Below are 20,459 nucleotides of genomic sequence, written 5' to 3'. Positions count from 1 at the left end.
ACCCATAATCAGCATTTCAGGTCCCACTGTCTTGTATCTTTTGTCTGGTTGACCCTCCTAACGGCCTCTGTGGTGCATCACTCCTCATATGAAAGACAAGGAGTCAGTAACACAGAGAAGCATGCACACTTTATTTAGGGATATGTCAGAGTATACACAGATGACCAAACAGGTGGACCCAGCAGAGGATATGCAAATGATGCTTCTGCAAGATTTTGTATCACTACCACAAATGGCATGATGTCAACAGTAGCCAATGCACCACCAACGCACACCATCTAAGGACATAAATAGAAATGTGGTGTGAGCATATGGTATTGATCAGAGAGAACAGTGCAGCACCGAAAACGTGTCTGTGTTGCAGAAAGAGAATCTTAACAGGTGGTGAACTGCTTTGGGGAATTTGCCTCCAGACCCAGTTGCTCTTGAACAACAAGTTCTTGTTTCAAGTTCCAAGTTCTTGTCATCCCAGAGAGTAGTCAAATGAAAAGTCAAATGCTTGGAAAATATCTATTTGCTAAGGCTTAAGAGAATCTTGTAAGAGAATCAAGAATCACAGCAGAAGATGGAGGAAAGTGATGTGCATAAATGTTTTAAAACAAGCAAATCAAGCAAAGTAAAAAAAGACAATTCCACAAAATGAGTAAAAGAACAAATACTGGGCAAGAAATAAAACAAAAGTGATTAAGTGATAAGTTCACTGATAAGTGTGATCAGATGGACATACGGAACAAGCTGAAGTTGAGAGTTTAGTGTGTACATGTATAACTTGTGACAGACACCCCTATGTTTTTCTACTTGGTCATGTCTGATAGCATGCAAATAGCTGGAAAGTTTCAGGTATTATAAACATGGTGAAAGTGTTTTGTCAAGGTACATACACCACAACATTTGAAAAGAAAGTATGCTATCAACTAATATTATAGCATATTACCCAATGAAAAAAACGGCCCACAGTTGGAGAAATGCATTTGGTGAAAAAGGTGAAAATATCTCTATATCATCCTGCACAATGAAACCTGAGACAATGAAAACATAAGTGTGTGATTCAGAAATCTTAACTTTGCATATTGCTTATGGATGCACACAGCATTTCACAATGTTGCATTCTCAACGAAGACCTTGTACGAACCCCAGGGACTGAGGAAATTGCAACAGCCTACAAGTGTGGCTTGATCCTGGACAGCTGCACTGGAGCGTGCTGCACCGAGTGCCTTCAGGAGATACGGCCGTGACAATCTAAAGCAGAAGTGATGTACAAATCAAGAACTGCTCAAGGCTTAGGCACTGCAGCCACAGACCACAAGACTGGATCTGCGTAAAGAACCCTGGTGAATATGACATATGACCCCCTGCTTCTTCTTTAAATGTCAAACCTGTGCAATACGGGAACTTAATTTTTTTGGGACCCTGGGTATCTCACAAGCTCACAGATTTTTCTACGTATGTGCTATGAAGGGAAATTCTGTCCATGTCCTGTACGTCTGCTCCATCCATCTAAATATCGGTGTCTTGCTTGTTAGCATGTTAGTCTCGTGATGTAGCACAGTCTCAAGATAGACTTTCACATTATTCTCATGTTTACATGTGGGGAAGTAACCTTTTTTTGCATCCATGTAAAATCCTAATAGGCCTATAGTTTAGTGTACTAGAATAACAGATTAATTCCTAAACTTGTACAATGTATTAAGCCGCTTTTTGTCCAGAGGGCACATGCCACCTACAAATATCATGTCTAAAAAGTAATTTTGGTCTTTAGGCAGTACATAAATACATATACCATTGTAAGAAAAACAATCAAGTTATAGGGCTGTGATTTTGACAGATTTTTATTTGCTTTATTAATTTTATTACGTTATGGTGACACTCAAATTATAAATGTCCTTTCAACACACTCCTATGATTAACCCGAATTTAATATGATGGATTAATTAATAACAGTATCGAACCGTGACTATTAAACCTGGGCCCGCTCCCACCCCCGAAAAAAATTCCTCTCCTAATTAACTGCAATAAAGAAAATTATAATAATAAATAAATAAATAATTGAGACGACAGTACAGCTTTAGAAACGCAATAACCTGTGACGCCGGAGGCGTCGTAACAGAGGCAGCCGGAGATGCAGGTGGAATGAACGGGGGTTTATTCTCCATAATAGAATATCAAAAGAAAGCAAGGCAAACGCAGAGACTCTGAACGAGTAAACAGGTAGGAGGACTCTTAGACAGCGCTTGACGGTCCAGTAAGGCTCGTAGCGTGAATGTGCAGCACTGGACCGGACGACCTGCGGGCTTAAAAAGAGCAACGTAACAAGAAACAGGTGCATCAGTATTCTGGTGATTGTGATGGTAGGAGTGGCTGCGTGCTCGGGGGTGTGTGCTGGGATCGGCTGCTGACCGGGATGCGCGCCCTCTGGTGGCGACCCGGCCCCCTCACCGTGACATAACCGATAATATCTGTACTAGATAACTCAGTGGGGAACCGTCAGGGCCCTCTACGCCCTCTCAGAGGGCCTAAAATATTCTTAAAACATAAATATATATAATATAATTTATCCCATTATGTTTTATCCACTTACAGTTTGACAATCGACATCTAAACAATTACAAAAACATAAGCAATTCATTCAACCGTGTCTATTCAATCTGTGTTGGACGGTGAGGGGTTAAGTGGAAGCCTGTGAGCCTGTGTCTCCCCCTATCAGGACTGTGATGCCCGCTGTTCGTTTACAGAGGGCCTGGCAGTTATAATTCAGCGCAATACCAGTTTCAAATGACAGTAAAATTGACCAATTATATCTTCCCTCTTAGTGGGCGGGCTTAACTATGATAATTTCCGCCCGCTGTGGCGACGCTAGCTGTCGTTAGCGTACCACCGCTAGCTAGTTTCGATTCATTCCTTTGATGCCCTAGTGCGCATCGTTTACATATTCCGCCTCCGAGGAACATGGAGCTGTGGAACCTTATTTTGTTTAAGAAGTTATCTCAGTAGCGAACCGTGACCATTAAACCTGGGCCCGCTCCCCCTCGCGAAAAAAATCCTCTCCTAATTAACTGCAATAAAGAAAATAATAATAATTAATAAATAAATAATTCAGACGACAGTACAGCTTTAGAAACGCAATAACCAATAATATCTATACTAGATAACTTCTTAAGCAAAATAAGGTTCCAACAAAATAAGGTTCACAGCACGAGGCTGAAGTTGGTTACTTATTCGCAGTTTGAGATTTGTTTGGTTACTTATTCGCAGCTCCGTATTCGGTGGCTGAAGTTGGTTACTTATTCAAAAAGGGTGTGTTCACGATGCGTGTTTGCTGCGCACTTTGTTTAAAAGCGATAGATTAAACGTTATATTAAACGAGCGTAGGAGCAAACGTTTAAGAAGTTATTGTTTCCCATACTGATTTTGTGAATGTAAAAAATACAAATATAATGAAAGCATTTAATTTGTAAAATGGTTTCTATTTCAATTGTATGCAATTTGTACATGATGATTGAATTCGTCAGCATTTCTAACGTAAGGAAACATATTCTTAGATTTGAAAACTAAAAACACAGAAACGCTGTTCTAGAACACAAATAATCGGAAGAAGAAATACCAGCACACAACATGGCATATTGAGCAGTGGGCAGATAGGTGAACGCATTTAAAGGGGCAGTTTCAGAGGCTTATTGAAAGCCTTATTGATGGTGGGCCAGAGAAATAACAAATGCATCATGAAGAACCGGTCACTCCCTAGGAGACGAACCTGATTTTAGCCGGATCCAACATCATTTTATACCTCAAATCTAACTGGAAACACGGCATATTGAGTAGTTAAGCGCACAGAGAGCGCACTGAAATGGTTCAGAGGGGCAATTTCAGAGGTCTGCTGTATGCCTATAAGGCATCGGGTCAGACAAATAACACATGCATCATACATAACTAGTTCCTATATGTATGAGCAACCTGATTTTGGCCTGGCCCAGAATCATTTTCTGCCTCAAATCTAACTGGAAACACGGCATATTGAGTAAAGCGCACAGGTGAAATGGGTCAGAGGGCCACGTTCAGAGGCCTGCTGTATGCCTGTAATGTCTTGGGCCAGGCAAAACTCAATTGTATCATTTAACTGCAATTGTATCAATTGTATCATAATTGTATTTATTTATTATATAATTTATATAAACGAGTTGGCTGGTTATTTTGACATTTGTGCGCTTAAGCTTTGCGTTTTGTGTGCGATCCAGTGACATTGTTGGCCTCAGTGACCCCTTGTCTCATGCCGCTGTTTGCGTTCTGGCATCGTTTGATTTACAAATGAAGCACTGGTCTAAGACCTACAACAGCGGTTTGCTTTTGTGATACTGTCATATCCGCCCAGAGTTGCCAGGTTCGCGGTTTTCACGCCAAATTGGGCTTGTTTGAAAACGCGGGTAAAAATTCTGGGGTCGCGGGGTGTTACAAGTCAACACTAAGAATCGATCGCGATATAATACTTAATTTGTCTCCATTTTACACTCGCCACCTCCCCCCCCCCCCAAAAGTAAACAATTTACACTCACACATTTTTATATGCAGTCAAATCTATATGTATTGCAGTCAGCTTACAAATGTATGTGGGCGTTCATATTTAAAAATGCTTTTAGCAATAACTAAAAAGCTAATTCATTATGCTTAAATATTGTGTTGAATCAACATAATTCATTCAGCAGTTGGAATAACTCAAAAATACTAATGGAAAATGTTTACATTTTGTTGGCCTAATGCTTTATTTTTTAGAGTGTACTTACACCCTCACATGGGGAACACAAGAGCTGTTCCCAATCACCCGCCTACTGAACATTCAATCATCACTGCTCATTATCACGTGCACCTGTCTCTCATTCCTCTGACTCCCCATATAAAAGCCCACAGGGCCTGCATTAGGTCACTGTACATTGCTCCCGCTGATCCAGACCTGCTGCTGTGTTACTACCTCAGAATTACCGCTTGCAGGCCAAGTTTTGACTGACCAAATTTTGAGCATGTTACGCTCCTCCGTCTGTGTGTATATTACTGAGTTTTGAGCTGTACTGTGTCTATGGAGATGGACATAAAACCAGATGCAGCACTACCTCTTGTGTTTGCTGCTTCTGTCACCCTGTTACCGGTAAGTTATCAGGGCTGTCGGTCCACACCTCAACCATGGGCAAAAATTCTATCTTTCAGAGGACTTGCTACTAATCTTTATTATCTAACATTAGTATCCTAGACATTCCATGAAAATATTGATATTAATTAGTTTGTATGTAGAAATTACAGCAGGAATAAAACCCTGATTTATTCTGCTAGCAAGGCCAAAGTTTATAAAGCACATTTTGTGTTATGAGAGAGTTCTTCTGCCAATATAGTCAAACTATTGTGCTTTCTTGGGCTAAACCACTTCCAAGGAATTGCATCACACTCTTCTTTGTAACTTTCGAATGGGGGCTTTCCATGAGAAGTTTCAAGTAGATTATTGTTTTATGCTTTAATAGGCAATGTTCTTAAGAATCCGTTGCTTAAATGACCAAAACATTTCTTGGCTTCAAAAGGCATCATATTCAGTTACATTTCTGTGTCAAATGTTGAACAATTGAATAATCTGTTAATTTTCAACATTTGTTGGAGATAAATGAACTATTTCTTATATACACTGTTGTGCATTTTTGACTGGTTTTGGTGGATGTGATATGACCGCATGACCACAGACTCAATATCTAGCACTTTTAAACAAACGGTTCCAGAGAAGTGACCAGGCTTTCAGTTAAAGCTTGAGGACGCCTAAATATTTCTTTCCTTTGTAATTGTAATCTTGCTCTTTTGGACACATTGTACCAGGAAAGCATCAGGGGTCCTTAGGAAGAGCAAACAAACTCTGAGGAAATGAAACTGCAGCTGGCCAATCATAAAATATCTTGGAGGTCTTTGGGAGGTGCATCTTTCGGCCAAGTTTCCAATAAGGGTTCAGTCCCTGTTTGGCGTGTAAGTAGCACGAAGTGGCCTCTGTGCCACCCAGAAATGGCACCTTGTGGCAGCTACCACATAATCGTGGCATTTAGTGTGGCCAGTGCTACTTGACTGTGGCATCTGCTGTCCAGAAACGCCACCTGCCTCTGCTGACGGGCATCTCAAGACTCTTTTGGGTGACTCTGTGTATCGGCCATTTGCTTAAATAATCCCGACGAGCCCCGAATTGTCATTTGTTGCACCTGTTGAAATGAAGATGCTTCAAAACTTTTTGTCTGTAAATTATGCTGTGAGGTACTAGCCGACAGCCAGCTAGCCAGTTCTAAATTACTAGTTCAGAATACTGTTTGGCACTAACGCAGGGCCGGCGCTAGGGGGGGGCAGAGGGGGGCATTGCCCCCCCAAATTGTGTCTTTGCCCCCCCAAGCACAATGCAAGCAATGGCTTTTTTTATTATCTCTGAACCAATCACAAAAATGCATTTTGCTTTACAGCGTAAAGATATTTCCTTGCTTATTCCTGATTGGCTCTTTGAGTCATATAAAAATCGGCAGACCGCCCCAAACGGTTCAGTTCGGCAGTATATGTTCTGTTAGTGTGAGTGAAAGACAGGTATACTGGTAAACACTCTTCTGAGTTTAAACTGACTTCCACATGGTAATATTTGCTTAACTGTGGTTTTTTGTTGCTTTAATGTTACTCACCTCTTACATAGGTGTTGCTTAAATTATTTTATTAGCCGTTAGCGGTTAGGCTAACTTGGTTCTCCTAAACCTGCGCGAACGGCGGAAGCGTTTAAATACTTGCCGCGCAGTGTTGTCCGAAACGATATGTGGTAATAAAAAACAGGGGAATGAACATTTACCTGACGAATTTTAATGTTGCTTTTTCAGATTTGAAAAGTGCTGGAATTTAGGCTAAAGTACTTGAAAATGTTGAAATTGTAACTACTTCGTTTCACAACAAATATCTGTCTGAATGAACAGTTCTCTTGTCTTAGGTTAACAAATACGAGCCTCTTGTAATTCCAGGACGAAACATGAGAGAACGTGAAGACGTTAAGATTGGGCGTTTTGAAAGTGTGATTAAAAAAGCGAATTATTTTGAGTATATGTATAAATATTTAACTTAATTAAGTTTAACGTGCTGAGAAATATTGAACTGGACCTTTAAAGTGAGGTACAAGTGCTTTAATTCCACCTTGTATAGGTGTATGAACCCGGCAAACATGACATTGTTCATTGCGCTGAGGCGCGGCGCGCGCGAAGTTACAAAATTCGAGAGGTGCACGACACCGCGCGAGGCTGCTCTTTCCCCCGTGCAAGCCGTCGCGGCTCATGGTTTAAACCACATATGTCAAAGTCAAGGCCCGCGAGCCAGATCCGGCCCGCGAATTGATTATCTATGGCCCCCTGGATGATATTGAATTACTATTAGAACCGGCCCGCAGGCCACAGCCGCCCGATGGTGTTTTGTACGCACAAACACTACATTCCCCACAATGCAACGGTAGCCCGCGAAGTCACTGCAGCGCGAAGGAGAAGCCTCTCGCTGCAGCCTGCAGGAAGGCGGAGTTGGACATCCAACCCCGCCCACATCCAACTCCACCCTCTTCTCAAGACCGAAGCCACGCCCATGTTACGTTCGAAACTCGGACTGTTTTTGCTCCCAGTAAACAGAACTGCAAGAACTATTTACGTGTGTTTTATAAGTGTTTTAAGTGCAGAAGTGCATTTTAAGTGCATTTTCAAGTACTTTAGCCTAAATTCCAGCACTTTTCAAATCTGAAACACAATACAGCATTAAAATTGGTCAGGTAAATGTTCCTTCCCCTGTGTTTGAGGGGTGTTTCTTTATACTACCACATATCGTTTCAGGAGGACACTGCAAAGATTGTGACGCGCGCGAGGTGTGCGGAGTTGCACGCTACGGTCACTCACAAAAGTATAACTAGCTTTATAGGGGAGACGCGGAAAGACATCGCTAAAAAGGAGAGCTCTTATGTGATTTAGGAATGTGGATCTTGTGTTTAAAAATGTCTTTTATAGAATTATTTGTTCAATTAATTGGTTCAACGCAGACAGATTTCTTCATAACTTATAATTAGTAGGCTTGAAAGTTACCGGATCGAGGCAGACAGTTCCCAGAACTCACCCTTCAAAATGAAGAAGTTCCCGGATCCTGTTCCGGCAGGATCCGGCTCAAAATAAGCCCTGATTACACCCCTTCTCCAATACCAACATTACCAACATACCCCTTCTCTATCACCAACATTATCAGTAAACATTACCATTTTAATTGTGTACTTATAGTAGCAGAGTTGCCAACTCTCACGCATTGAGCGTGAGACACACGCATTTGACCGTCTTCACACGCTCTCACGCCACACATCCGATTTCTCACGCCGAAAAAAATCTAGTTTATTTACCTCTGATCTACATCTATGATTTGAGTTACTAGTTCGCTCTGGCGCCAACCACCGGCGATCGATCTATCGCGATATAATACTTAATTTGTGTCCATTTTACATCCCCCCGTCAACATTTTACGTTCGCCACCCAATAAATAAAAATAATGAATAACATACGTGGAACGATACACAAAGTAAACGAGGTATGTGTAAATTAAGCGCAAAGACGTGTCTCTTGAACACTTGTGAGTTATTATGCATATTTTCAAGTACCACACAGTTATTCTCGAATGAAGAAGTAGTGGGTTGGCGCACGACAGCGCATTAGAGGGTGGAGTTGGATGTGGGCGGGGTTGGATGTCCAACTCCGTCTTCCTGCAGGCTGCAGCGAGACATACTTGGCGCGAAGCATCGCGAGGGTCCGCGCGGCGAAAATGACGTAATCGCAGTGGCTCCGCCAGCGCAATGAACAAAGTCATGTTTGCAGGGTTCATACACCTTTATAAGGTGGAATTCAAGCACTTGTACGTCACTTTAAAGGTCCATTTCAATATTTTCCAGCACGTTTAACTTAAATATGTTAAATATTTATACATATACTCGAAATTATTCAAAATAATTCGCTTTTTATTCACATTATTTAATGGTTGTTTATTTTCCCCCAATCTTAACGTCTTCACGTTCTCTCATGTTTCGTCCTGGAATTACAAGAGGCTCGTATTTGTTAACATAATACAAGAGAACTGTTCAGTCAGACAGATATTTGTTGTGAAACGAAGTAGTTACAGTTTAAAACATTTTCAAGTACTTTAGCCTAATTTGCAGCACTTTTCAAACCTGCAACACAAAGCAACATTAAAATTCGGAGTCGCGCACTATGGTCACTCGCGAAAGTATAAACCTAAATCAGCAGTCAGAGCAGACATCAACGTTCAGCGATCCCCCTTCTCAAAAATGACTAAACGTAAGGTGGACACTGAGAACGGGTTTCAAGCCAGGTGGGAGGCAGAGTACATGTTCACGGAGGTAAAAGGTAAACCTGTGTGTCTTCATGTGATTTTTCTTTGAAGGAAGTTTGCTTTTATCTGTTTGCCTGTTGAAAAATGTTTTCACTTGAAATTACCGACAGATCCATAAGAAAATAGTGCTTTATTCATTTAAACATTAAATAATATACACTGTGTTAGGTCTTGGTTCAATAGGCTATGTGCAATCATTTCAATATATTTTAATAAACATTGAACCAGTCCGGCCCTCGGCTTGTAGCAAATTTGTTTTTTTGGCCCTCTGTGTTTGACTTTGACATCCCTGGTTTAAACGATTCCTCGCCATCACAGCCAGTATTGTTATACTGTGCATAAATACCGCATTGTACCAGTATGTTTCATAACATCAATAAAAACTTCAATACTTTACCAGATTTTTTACCATTAAAGTGCAGTAGATAGATTTCTTATTTTATGTACTTTCATATTTTTTTCTTTTTCAAAATAGAAATGTGACGAATACTCCCTTTTATAACAGAATTTGTATTCTTTTGTTTTCTTTATATTTTAATTTCCCAGTAATATAAATATTCTCACTCATTCCTATTTCCATGTTTGAATATTCTCAGTCTGTGTATAGGTACATTTGTCAGCCTTTCAAGAAATAGAGTTGTTCTATTAGTAATGGCAGTATTGAAATGAAATACAATTAGATAATCTTTGTTCTCCATTTACATAATCAACATGTATTTTTTAATCATTGTGTTTTAAGTTTGAAAATGTGCATTTTTATTTCTTTACCTATTACATCACTTTAAGCCAGTATCAATAGTCATCATTCATGCACAAATCAAGCCTTGAATATATTTCTGGCTTCATAAACATGACTATCAACATGCCCCCTCATTATGTTTTACTGCCCCCCCCCCCCAAGCAAAGCAGTCCAGAACCGGGGCTGCACTAACGTTAAATTTAGATTATCGTAGGGTACGTGAATCTACATTGGTAGACAGTTAATGACAACACTGTCAATTTAAAGGATTTATTATTATAGATTGTTTATCGGTGAATGTTCATCCACACCATCGATGTAATTTAAAGGCAGTCATGGCCTGGTGGTTAGGGAACTGGTCTTGTGACCGGAGGGTCGTGGGTTTGATTCCCAGACCTGAGGCTATGACTGAGGTGCCCCTGAGCAAGGCCCTTAACCCTCAATTGCTCACTTGTATAAAAAAAAATTAGATAAAAATGTAAGTCGCTCTGGATAAGGGCGTCTGCCAAACGCCATAAATGTAAAGAGGAGCAGGGAGAGGGAGAGCAGGCTTATATATAAATATTAGACAATATCGAATCATATCAAGAACTGACTTAAATGCTAGACAAGACATATACTTGGATACAAGAACATAAACAAGTATAGCACATTGTGGGACAATGGAACAGGTGTTACGAATGACTGTGACGAACACGCACACCACAAACGCAGGTGCATGTGGACTAGGGTGATGACTTTTTGATTTTTTTTCTCGAACATTATTTCCTGTAACACGAATGAATGAACTTTTGCCTATTAATGACTAAAATGACGTTTATTCCATTAAAATATTGAAAAAGGTCACGCACAAACCACTTTGAAATGTTATTTATAGGCATTTTAGCATTTTATGTAATTGTATTAACTATGTATGTGTGTGTGTATGTGTATGTGTGTATGTATAACATAAGTCATGAAACCGACTTGTGCAATAATTTATGTAGCAGAGAAATGTATAGAATTTTCCAGAACATCGTATAACGCTGTGCGCCGTCAGCCAGGACAGTCAAATCATTTTGTGAGTGAGGTTTTTTTTATCAAATTGCCTTGAATGTAATATTTTATTTAATCTTAAATGAAAGCTCATCAAATTATGATACAGGGAAACGAGGTTGTATAAAAGTCATCACCCTAATGTGGACACAGACGAACATGAACATGCACACAGGAAGGAGTCATTGGCTGTACCAAGACAGCAATGAAAAACTAGCAAATCATTCAAAGGTTACGGACTAAAGCTTTATAAACCTAATTAAACACATTCAGTTCAATTAATATAAACAACTGTCCAATTAGCTTTGCCTTTTATTCTTGAATCCCAACAAAACGGCAGAAAAAATAATACAAATAATACTGAAACATAAAATAAAACAGAATCCAGGGAAAGTACATTCTCCTCACAAAGTCTGAATTGTTTAGCTAATATCTATTTGACATATCAAAAGAGAAATCAACTTAAATCCATTAAATATATGTAATATTTTATTTTTATTCTTAAGTACATTTAGCTACAAGATGAAAGTTCGAGTTCAAAAAATTTAAGCACTATTTTTTGGTTAATGCAATTTGAATAGATTTAAGAAAATTTCACAACAGGATTCATTTGAGAGACATTGTAGGATGTGAATTTAAATTCGTTTGAATTCCCTGATGCTGTTAATAATGGATTCGAGAGACACCTTCACCTTTATGGAGTGGTGTACTAAAACTCTAGAGGAGACGCGTGTGAAATTGCCAAGGTCATACAGTCTCAGGGAACACATTTGAGCGGCAGTAGACCTATGCTAAAGTCTCCTTTGTCTTTCCATTAGATCTCATTGTTGTCTAGGAAAAAAAAAGAGATCTCATTTTTTATTTTATTTTTTTTATTTTTTATTTTTCTCCCCTCTGGGAGATCATTGTCAGCTAAGCTAACCTGGTCTTTTTTTAGCAGTATTTTATGTGGTTTGTTTTTTTTTAACTGAAAATGTGGTTAGTATTTAAAACCAAAAATCAGTTATTTTCAGCATATTGCAATATTTACACTGAGTTTAAAGTAGCAATAAACAACTCCCAGAGGAGGAATTCACAGGCCGTGTAGTGAAACTACCCACACGTCCTTTGTTGTGCCATGACATCAGTCCTGTCATTCGATGGCATTTCATGGATTCATGCCAAAAGGTTTCTCACGGGAGTCAAGTTCACTCTCTTTTGAGAGTAAATCATTTGGCTCCAACTGGTGACTGCAGCATGCTCTGACATGCCTTTGCACTCCACTGTTCTTTAGAAGAACCGTGAAAGTCTTATGAATATTAATTTATTGGGACTCTTGGGATTCATGCGTTGTTTAATGCCCTGAGAGAGACAAAGTAATGCCAACATAAGACTAACCCTAACCCTAGGCTACACATGACAAATGTGTGCAGGTGTTCAAACAAGCGTTTCTTTCTTTGTTTCTTTCTGCATATGTTGGTAAATGGTTTGAAAGGGCACGTACATTCGTTGGTTTGTCTAGAAATGTGAGACATCACTACAGCTCTGAAAGATTTCCAGTGCAGAGCCACAAGTACCTGGACACATGAGTCAGGCTGCACAGGGACCCCTGACCTGTCTACATCTGGCTGACACAGCCCACAGGGACCCCTGACCTGTCTGCATCCGGCTCACACAGCCCACAGGGACCCCTGACCTGTCTGCATCTGGCTCACACAGCCCACAGGGACCCCTGACCTGTCTGCATCTGGCTCACACAGCCCACAGGGACCCCTGACCTGTCTGCATCCGGCTCTCACAGCCCACAGGGACCCCTGACCTGTCTGCATCCGGCTCGCACAGCCCACAGGGACCCCTGACCTGTCTGCATCCGGCTCGCACAGCCCACAGGGACCCCTGACCTGTCTGCATCCGGCTCGCACAGCCCACAGGGACCCCTGACCTGTCTGCATCCGGCTCGCACAGCCCACAGGGACCCCTGACCTGTCTGCATCCGGCTCACACAGCCCACAGGGACCCCTGACTTGTAGTAGTACAATAACTTATGCTTCCATTGCCCCTGTTTACATTGGCCTGGTTACAAGGAACCAGGCAGTCAGGAATCTCAGGAGTCCAGGCGGTAACTAGATGAACATTTTGGTAGTTTACAGTTTAAAAGATGTGTAGGCAAGTCTTTGAGGACAAAGCTGCTTGTCTTAGAAAAATATTTACTGGCATTTTTTTCTGGGAGAATTGTCCAGTCAAATGTTGTTAGTAATTAGTCATACAAGGAAATTTAACCCAAGTGGTAAAGTGCCATGTATTGATTCTGCCAAGTTGTCTGGTTATCATGTTAGTGAGTGCGAGTTAGTGAGTGTTCCAGCTTATTTTGCATGTATTCCTAGTTCACAGCTTGTTTGTTGATTGTAAATCACTTCAATGATGGCACACAGGGCTACAATTCACAAGGTTACTTATTATCCAGCCTTATTGAGGAAAGGAGCCACACGGCTTTATCTTGCCATAAAGATGTAAAGCCGAGGGCTTTGCTGGAACGAATGTGAGGCAGATGCACGTGCTGAGAAGAGAGGGGTTTATTAAGGGTAAATCCTCTGGGTCATGGACACTGTCCAGGTTCATATTTTGAGTGCAATCCATGACAGACACATAACTGACCTGAGACATGACAAAGTAAAGCAAACACAAACTTGATAGTAACTAGAACGGAGATTAGGAATAAACAAAACGATGCTTAAACATAATGACAGGCTAACAATACAATACCGGTCCGAGGAAATCGCCAATAATGAAAGGCAGTTACAAAAAACGAAGTGTATGAAGTGGAAAAATTACAAAAGCACATCCAGTTCACTCGGCCCACAGAGACCCCTGACCTGTCTACATCCAGTGTCTGCTTCCACTGCCCCCGATTACAATGGCCTGGTTACAAGGAACCAGGCAGTCAGGAATGAGGTCCAGGCAGTAACTAGATAAACATTTTGGGTAATTTACAGTTTGACAGATGTGTAGGCAAGCTTTTATGAGGCCCCAGCTGCTGGTGTTTTCTGGGAGGAATCTCCAGTTAAATGTTGTTGGTAAACAATCATAAGGAAATGTAACCCAAGTGCTAAAATGCCACGTATTGATTCTGCCAAGTTGTCTGGTTGCCATGCTATCAGTGTGTTTAGTGAGTGTGTGTTCCAGCTTATTTTGCATGGACAGTATTGCCAGATGTTCACATGCTTGTGTGTGTGAAGGGTGTGAATAACAACCCTGAGTTACCATTGAAGTGATTTCTAAATTAATTTATTATCCAACCTCAGTGAGTAAAGGAACCAAAAGTACCACACAGAACTGAAATAAATGTGCTTCAACTGCTCATCTTGCAGCAATGTAAAAATAAACCTATTCACTCTAAAGATAAAAAATAAACCCAAACCTAACAAACTTTGTGAGGATGTCCAGGATGTTTTGATTCAGACCAAATTTACTTTTTTTTACATATCATGTAATCTGTGTATGACCTGCAACTTCTTAGGACGATAAGAACGTACCATTACCTTGCAAAATATTCAGAAGCAAACACAGAATTTGAGGTTTTATCTGTGATTTTTGACTTAATTGTGGTCTTTTAGAGGTGTATGTAAACTCACAGGTTATGAATTGCGTTCATACGGTCTGTTAATTTGTTTTGTGTACGAGTTCAATTTGTACGTTCAGAATGTCCATTCTAAATTTGGTCTCAACCAAAGACCAAGCTTGCTAGTAAAAAATACTGAAAAAAAAAACAAATGCTAAACTCTATGACCTGAAATGAACTGTTCGTCCCATCATGGGCCAAGTCACCCACTTGGCAAGCAACACTATTTATATCAGCAAAACGATTCTTCAGTTGTACTGAACAAATCATTTATTTTCTCCTGATGTAGACAGCAGTGTATATTCAAATGTTTTCACCAAAGTAATTCAGATCTTTGGTACAGTTGTTGGAGATGGCTGAACCTGATAGAAAGGCATGCGAGTTCTCTGATATTCCCCTTTTTAAATCTGATATGTTGGAGTAGAGTTGTGATGCAATAAATGCCATGACACAATGATTACAGAAATCACTTCTCTGGAAGACACCCCTTCAGTGAAAATGCAGAGGAGGAAGTGATGTTGTGCAATCGTTACTCTCACCAGAGACGGGAGTCCGTATAAAAGGTGCGGGAGCTCCACCGTGGACAGCGAAGCACTGCGGCAAAGGTGACGATCAAGCAAAGCAAGTAAACCTTTTAGCTGAAGATGAACCCCAGAGCTCTGACCATCGTGCTTTTAACCTGTGTGCTTTTGTCCTTGATGGAAAGTGAGTGCTTTTGATTATGTTGCTCTGTTCACAACACCTTGCATAGACATGCCAGAGGAAAAGTAGTTTTTCTATTTTGTAGATTTATAAAGAGTTATTGATTTAATATTATTGTGATTTTTAGATTTAACCATGGTTAATCATTTTAGAGTAATGCATGAGATTGAAAACTTGCAGGATATATTTTATCTGTCTTAATTAGTGAAATATAAAATCACTTAAAATTTCAATGGCATAATATTAAATTATTTTTTAAAGTATATACCAGTTATATCTGCAGTCTTTGCTCTGTGTCTTGCTCTGTTGACCATATCTCCATCACTCTCCTTAATAAAACCACAGGCCTGCCTCTTCACAAGGAACCACGATGCAGATGTATAGAATACCAAAAGAAAGTAATCCCTCATCACAGGATTAAGAAACTGGAGTTCTATTTTGCCAGTTATGTCTGCAAACAAGATGAAATAATGTAAGTAAATTTGCCATAATTAAATTATTAAAAGTTTATTAATTCTAGCAAGGCTGTATTTTGGGGACATCTGTGAAGCAAGTGAATTGCCCAGATGAGAAAACAGATCTAATGAAGATGGGATAACTACAAATAATTAAAATAAAACTCTTTACATTTGCCTAGACCCTCCAAGACTCAAACTATTTCCAAAGATTTTTAAACTGACATGTTTTCTCCCATATATAGTGCCATTCTGAAAAGGAATGATATTAAAGTCTGTCTCAACCCTGGTGACAATTGGGTTCAGGCTGCAGTTAAAAGAGTAAGTTTTACATGTCAGGTTTTTCTTTCATGAAAAATAGATGTTGCCTATACATGTTGCTGTTAAATTGTTTAAAGCCTAATTTTCTAACCTTTGTAACATTTGTAGAATGGGACCTATGAAATACAATACTACAGATGTGAATAAAGAAAACAAGAAGAGAAGAAAGAAGAGAGAATATTTGGAGTCTTTTTCAGTAAATGTGAATTTGTTGTTTAACTTGTTGACTATTCTTCTAGTGTTTTTGTGTTCTGTACTAATACTGTAATTCTGTACATAATAGTACATCATAATACACTGGGAAATGATTAAATCACAATGTGATATCTTCATGTTTAAGGTTCATTATAGATGGTATGTTATGTATTTTTATAAACATGAAATTAATATTTTATAATAAAGTGTTTTTGAACAGTCATATTAAGAGTTTTTTATTTTTATTTTATTTTTTTACACATCACACTTGCTATAATAATAATAAAATCAGACTCCCTTGTATAATATTAAGAATAAACACCTCTACAGCAAACATGTTCAATATAACAGACAAGACATTTAACCATCACGTCCACATAGGGGCATCACTGCACCTAATAATGGGCCATGTTCTTCAGAAAAATGTTTCCTTGTCCCACTATGATCATGATAATCAAAGTCATAAAGCTTTGTGTCAACCTGCATGGTTACACAGACCATTATTGTCTATAGAGGAATAAAATATATCATATATATTATCATAAGTAACAAGTAAGCCTTGTAAATGGATCTGTCATTTTTCTGCGACTTCTTGATCTTGCTAATTAGATGAACTGCTCCATCAGTATGGGAGAGTGATGGAGAATTGAAATATTTGAATTCTGCAAAATAAAGCAAAGAAACTTGTGATGATTTGTTTTTACTGTTTACTGAAATACTGACATGTAAATAAGTTCTGCAGTTTAATTTCAAACCAAAATAGTACCAAACTGTCACCTTGACTCCCCTCATCTGAGCAAGTGTCTGTCACTTCACAGAAGAGGAGGTCACAGGTCACGGACTGATTTTCACTTAGCCCAGTGTTCTTTACCAGACTTCAAATCTCTTGTGATCTTTTCAGGGGGTATTTCAAAAACTGTGCATTTGTAGTTAATATGTTGGTCATGTAGTATTTGTGTGGTCAATATCCGATTGTAGACCTTCCTGTTGTATAACAATTCTATGTGCATAATACACTCATTCATGTGCAATTTCATCTTGACGTGCCATCGCAATTTGCAAATCACTGATTACAAATGTATATAGTGTTTGATGTATATGCGTATTATTGATATATATCAAGAGTCCCCAGTGCTATGTGTGAAGTTGATATAGATATATATCAATACGTACAATACGTACAATTTATGTACATAGTGCTTTCTATTCTATTCTATTTTTATTTTATTACATCCGTACCTGTACTTAACCAAGGTGGGATCATTAAAGTCTTATGTTATCTTATCTCTTATCATGTCGATGTGCAATTGTATATATAGGATTAAAAAACTTCATATTTTTGAAGTTAACTTTTCTAAAAGTTTTCATTCCTATTCTTTCATTTTTATTATACATTGTACACAGTGCTTTTTTTCTTTTTTTTCTTGTCATTTTTCTTCCACCCCTCGCTGCAATCTCTCCACTCTCTCTAATCTCTCTGCAATCATGGCTCCCTGTAGTGGTTCACATCTGATTTTAGATATCGATGCTGACATACGAAGTCATAAGAAGATCAGATTGCACATCCCTTTTCCACCAACAAGAAACCAGAACCTTGTTTTGCATTTCAACCAAAATAAATGGTCCCTAAAAGTTCCTTGGAAGAGCTGGAACCAAAGAACACAATTTTTAGCATGAACCGTTTTGACATGCTGAGGTGTGTCAAATTGTAGAGGAATCACCCAGCGGAATCACCCAGTTATCACCCAGTGGAGATGGATGGGGTAAAAACCAGACACTTTGTTAGGCCAGTGAACAAACAACACTTGGACACAGTAACATGAAAAGAGAAAATAAGATACTTTATTACAACCACACAGTTCCCTTTAGATTCCCCTTTATCCTCGCCTAAACCCCGAAAACAACCAATCATATCCTTTTTGCTTCAATTAAAACCTTTTCTGAGAATGTACCACTATATAACCTACTGTGTTTACCATTATCTTCAAGTCAGAGGTAACTCTGAGTTAGGTTTTCTATCGGGGAAAATTGGGGAATTACACGGACTCTCTGTCTCTACCAGTACTCCTGCTTCCACCAGTCATTTAGTTGTTGGCCTAATACGTGCTGATGCACTAATGTGGACTCTGACACAGTAGCTGAACGTTTAGTTTGACCTGTATTTGAACGAGTCCTGCAGATCGCACAAGTCCCACATCTGCGTGACATTGTGTCCATATATTACTAGGCACATGTTCAAGCAACAGCATATACATTACTAAGTAGCTCCATTATCATTTAGCAGCAGTATAGGTTACTGTCCATTATTTGAAACTAACATTTGGTTCAACCTCAGGTCTATATGGCCATGTTGTGGCTACTATGTGCATGCTCCCCCGGTTTCTCCAGGCCCTGTCAATACAACTCCTTCTGAGGCCGCCCTATGAGCTTTGATTTGTGCATTTGGGCAGTTTATTTGAAAATGTCCTAACTGCCCACACATCCAGTACTGCCACTCTGGAGCTGGTGGGGTAACAGCTGGTCTCATCTGTATTCCCTCCCTTTGCTGTCCGTCAGGCGGGACCATTGGTCGTTGTGATGTATTTATATAAGGAGGCAACCACCCATCCACCCCATAACCACCCCATAACCTCTACTCATATGCTTTGGAATTCAGATATGCAGCCAGAATCGTGTCTCTAAAAGCATGCCATATAAAGCATTCCTGTGAGACTCCAATTCCCAGTGATGAAATTGTGTGTTGTTAATCACTCTGGCCTCCCTGAAGATATGGTTCTGTGTTCTTTTACAATTTGGTCTTCAAAATATATACACTGCTCAAAAAAATAAAGGGAACACTTAAACAACACAATATAACTCCAAGTCAACCACACTTCTGTGAAACCAACCTGTTCAGTTAGGAAGCAACACTGATTGTGAATCAATTTCACCTGCTGTTGTGCAAATAGAATAGACAACAGGTAGAAATGAGAGGCAATTAGCAAGACCTCCCCTATAAAGGAGTGGTTCTGCAGGTGGGGACCACAGACCACTTCTCAGTACCTATGCTTTCTGGCTGATGTTTTGGTCACTTTTGAATGTTGGTGGTCCTTTCACACTCGTGGTAGCATGAGATGGACTCTACAACCCACACAAGTGGCTCAGGTAGTGCAGCTCATCCAGGATGGCACATCAATGCGAGCTGTGGCAAGAAGGTTTGCTGTGTCTGTCAGCGTAGTGTCCAGAGGCTGGAGGCGCTACCAGGAGACAGGCCAGTACACCAGGAGACGTGGAGGAGGCCCAGCAGCAGGACCGCTACCTCCGCCTTTATGCAAGGAGGAACAGGAGGAGCACTGCCAGAGCCCTGCAAAATGACCTCCAGCAGGCCACAAATGTGCATGTGTCTGCACAAATGGTTAGAAACCGACTCCATGAGGATGGTATGAGGGCCCGACGTCCACAGATGGGGGTTGTGCTCACAGCCCAACACCGTGCAGGACGCTTGGCATTTGCCAGAGAACACCAAGATTGGCAAATTCGCCACTGGAGCATTGTGCTCTTTACAGATGAAAGCAGGTTCACACTGAGCACATGTGACAGACGTGACAGAGTCTGGAGATGCTGTGGAGAGCGATCTGCTGCCTGCAACATCCTTCAGCATGACCGGTTTGGCAGTGGGTCAGTAATGGTGTGGGGTGGCATTTCTTTGGAGGGCCGCACAGCCCTCAATGTGCTCCCCAGAGGTAGCCTGACTGCCATTAGGTACCGAGATGAGATCCTCAGACCCCTTGTGAGACCATATGATCTTTGCGGTTGGCCCTGGGTTCCTCCTAATGCAGGACAATGCTAGACCTCATGTGGCTGGAGTGTGTCAGCAGTTCCTGCAAGATGAAGGCATTGAAGCTATGGACTGGCCCGCCCGTTCCCCAGACCTGAATCCGATTGAGCACATCTGGGACATCATGTCTCGCTCCATCCACCAACGTCACGTTGCACCACAGACTGTCCAGGAGTTGCCGCATGCTTTAGTCCA

The 20,459-nt window shown here is 40.2% G+C and overlaps 1 long non-coding RNA gene across 1 annotated transcript; it reads left to right on the top strand.

The window, feature by feature from the left end:
* The first annotated feature begins 4,910 nt into the window (after positions 1-4,910).
* On the top strand, positions 4,911-16,670 carry LOC143475631 (uncharacterized). Its single transcript, XR_013121072.1, has 5 exons — positions 4,911-5,134; positions 15,317-15,479; positions 15,822-15,948; positions 16,177-16,252; positions 16,361-16,670. It is a non-coding gene; the product is annotated as an uncharacterized LOC143475631 (long non-coding RNA).
* Positions 16,671-20,459: the final 3,789 nt, after the last annotated feature.

The sequence above is a fragment of the Brachyhypopomus gauderio genome, chromosome 14 (assembly GCF_052324685.1).
Source record: "Brachyhypopomus gauderio isolate BG-103 chromosome 14, BGAUD_0.2, whole genome shotgun sequence".
NCBI lineage: Eukaryota > Metazoa > Chordata > Actinopteri > Gymnotiformes > Hypopomidae > Brachyhypopomus > Brachyhypopomus gauderio.
This window is presented reverse-complemented; position numbering and strand designations above follow the sequence as displayed.